We start from the raw sequence: 3,923 nt of genomic DNA, 5'->3' as shown, positions 1-3,923 counted from the left end.
TTGAATATAATTTTGAAATTTAGCTCCTAGCTAACATTGCTAAAGTGGTATATTTATTATATGACCAACACTAGAAAGACAGTTCCAATGTATTTCTTCAAGGAGGGCAACAGAGTGACCAAACACTAAAATCACCCATAGGCAGACTCGGTGTGTCGTAGTGCAGCTTGTTCCACCGAGTGTAAAACATTGCATTTGTTTTGCTGAACTCAGAATCATTAACCAGTCATCCTGGAATCCGGTGTGGGATTATTCAGGAGAACTGTAACACGTTCAGTTTCACTGAGCAGTGAGATCAGGTTCAGTAGTTCAGCTCCAGAGTCACACTCAGGGAAGCTCTCTGATTGGCTCAGATAGCCCATCCCCCAAAAGCCACCCCTTCTACAGGCACACACATACACACACGTCTCCGTGGCGATGAAATGAATGTATTGTTGACCTCAGAGGGAGTTCCTGGGAGCGATCAGGCAGCCCCAGCCTCAGCAAAACACTTTCTTCCTTCCTCTCGCTCCTTCTCACGTGTTTGGCTTGAAGTGCTCTGAAGCAACAGCAGACAGATCGCATAGCACACCCACACACACACACACACACACCCACACACACACAAATGACGATAAACATGCAGTTCAAGTTTAACCTCTAAGAAAGACTGACACACAGCTTGCAAAGAAAAAATATGAGCCATTCAAAAAAAGCACATGGCCATACAGGCAGGAATAACTGAGATTTCAGGATTCAAGCCTGCATACGTCTTTGCTTAATTCTGAGAACTGCATATGAAGCTCATATTAAAAATGATAGATAAAAATCTAAAAATAGAAACTTGCCAACAAATCTGCTGATTTCACTGTTTTCAATGGTCTTACAGTAGACTGCAGATTACCATGAGGACCCTACATATGGCCTACAGCAAACCAGTTCCTCTCCTCTGACACCTCGACAAGCTCCTTTCTGAGCCATACCTTCACGTACACAAAACAAAAGAACATTAGCATTCCGCTCACGCCGCAGCGCGCTGTTCTCTCCCCGCGGTGTCCCTGCTCCCTCCCTCTCCTACTCCACTTGGCGGTTTCTCCCTCCCTGATGAATGATTCAGTTCTTAGAAACCCAACACGTGTTTCCTTGTTCATGCTACTGCTGTCTGTGTGTGTGTGTGTGTGTGTGTCTGTGTGTGTGTCTGTGTGTGTGTGAGAGAGACAGTGATAAGTTAACAGTCACATGCTCCACAGCTCGGCAATGCAAAGTATGCGTACCCTGACAGCAGAATTTGATCTAGAGCTACATCACATGTTGGCACACACACACAAACAAACACCTAAACACACATATACACACACACACACACACACACACACACACACACACACACACACACACACACACACAGACTCTCACGGCCACTGTCTTTTTTCATAAAGGCCATGAATAACAAACAGAGCAGGGCAGTTTCTTGTCAGAGTAGTTCAGGCAGGCTGATTCCTAGAAACATTGGGTAACCAAATAGAAAAAAATAGAAATTTGAAAAATAGTCGGCCAAAGCAGACTTGGGAGGAAACAGTTTGCTGAGAACATTTCCAGAGAGAACCTTTTAATTCAGAGAAATACTTTGTATAATAAAAACAGGGTACAGTGTGCTCACCAAAGCCACTGAAGAAGCGTTGTTTGTTGAATCTTTCAAATGCATCAAACAGATGACTGTCATTGATTTGAAGCATCTCATAACGTTTCTCTATTTGTTTACGTTTCTTTTTATTATTGACATTATTACTTACTGCTTGGATGGTGAGAAGCACAGCGACTTTTATTACCACCTATCATTTTGCTTGCAGGATCATTGTTGTACCAAGAGTATATGCGTATTGATATCATAAAGCAAAGGCTGCATGTTTCCATCTTGAACAGCAGTGTAATGCTGTACCTGTCATTCATTACCCTTCTATATCTGTAACAGTTATTAATTATTATCATATTCCAGTTAATCCTTTTTTACAGTTCAGCACCTGTCAGTACAGCAGTGACACATTTTTTTAAATTATTTTTGGCACAGTCTGAAATGCATATGCTGCCCTACATTGGTAATTTAAGACGATAGGATAAAGTCTATGTTAAGTAGCTGGGTCTGCACATTGGACCATTTCAGTTTGTTTAACTTAAAATCAGCTTGGGGCACAAAATGAAGCATTAATAAAACAATCCGGTGGACATATCGGCAGTGATCGATGTTTGAAGATGTTTTAAATTGCAAAAACTGAAGTGCTGATCTCAAGCGCCTATGGCCTGGACACTTGTGTAGGTTGTCCTTGGTTTAGTCCTCAGCTGTGTCCATGTACGGAAGAGTCCGAAAGCAAGACAGCAAACCCTAAGAGCCTCCCACTGGTGAGTGACCATTGCCAATCATAGCGCTGTTGTCTGTGTGTGACCGTTGTTAGGAGGAAGTTTATCGAGACTGCTTCACTTCCAACACACACCACATGTTGCGCATAGACAAATTGTTGAAGCAAGCATATTTTCAGGGAAGTTATTAATCTAGTTTAACTTAATACTTGGAGCAACCACAGCTTTTCAAAATAAATTAATTAATGAAATTCAAGATGTAAAACTCAGATCCCATTTAATAAAATGACAGACTGTGTCTGTGCCTTTTCCTGAAATCAGGAATGGTCATAGATTGCTGCTCTAGGTTGCCAGTGTGAGAATAATTTGTCATATTATTTTGTTGATGAAGAACCCATAGTTGGAGAAGAGGCCTTAGTTCTTTGTAGATGAGACAAAGGTGAAATGGTCTCTGTAAATCCAAATGAATAATGCTGTGAAGGAAATGGGTTACAAATCAGGTAGAATGAAGAGAACTGACTACCACTGGAAGCCCAGTGTCAGTTTTTATTAAGAGTTCTTTTAAAAACAGGACTGTAATTTTATTTTCCATTAATAACACATAATTTATCCCAGTTTTTTCCCTTCCAAAAGCTTCTTTGGCAGACAAAATAACGAAAAAATAGAAAAGTAAACATGCAAATGCAAACTTTGTTAAGAGCCTTTAAAAGTGTACCTTTGAAAAACTGAATACAGTAGAAAAGTTATTTGCTTCCCCCTGGTTAATTAGATAAATATTACATGTGAAGATAAATATGTCAAGTCTTTAAATTTTGTCTGTAGAAATTTAGCTTATAAGTCATTGAAAAAAAAATGCGGAGTCTCAATATAATATATTTGAAGAGATAAAACAATAAAAATAAATAATGTGATACTTCAGCATTTTTCCTTTAAAACATCAAAATGATCCCATTTATAGTATTATTTATTTTTTTGAGTAAATGTTTATGTGCTATGGGTCACAATAACAATGAAATTCTATTTTTCAGATACACCTGTATAATCATTATATTAGTAGGATCCACTTTTCCCTCCCCTCTATTGGCTGTTTGTAGCCTTTATGATTTACTTTAAAATCACTGCAGAGCTTTTCAATGTAGCACAAAGCATAGCACCTTACTCACCAGAGAGGAAAACCTCCAGCATTCCAGAGCTGAGAGGAAAACAAAAAAGAAAAGAAAAGAAAAAAAATGGATACAAATTTGATTCTTTAAAATATAATGTTAGTTTTTTGGGTTCCTTGTTGGATAAGAGTGAATGTCTGAGGATAAGAGATTAATGATTAATGATTTATTAATGTTAATAAATTCATCCATAAATATGACAATATGAAGGTTATGCTGTTTGTGCTTTCATTTAGTGTCTTTTTTAAATAATATTTATAATACTGACTTTTGAATAATTTGCTCTTTATTATTAATATTATTATCAATCATTACAGAACTGTTCCGTCAACACGATGTGACGTCATCTCCGGTGCAGCCAATCAGCGCTCTTTATTTTTGCGCCCTTGTAGCGGAGGGGGGGGGGGCAGCGGGGCAGATAGTGGG

This window comes from Salarias fasciatus, chromosome 1 (assembly GCF_902148845.1).
Source record: "Salarias fasciatus chromosome 1, fSalaFa1.1, whole genome shotgun sequence".
Taxonomy (NCBI): Eukaryota; Metazoa; Chordata; class Actinopteri; order Blenniiformes; family Blenniidae; genus Salarias; species Salarias fasciatus.
This window is presented reverse-complemented; position numbering follows the sequence as displayed.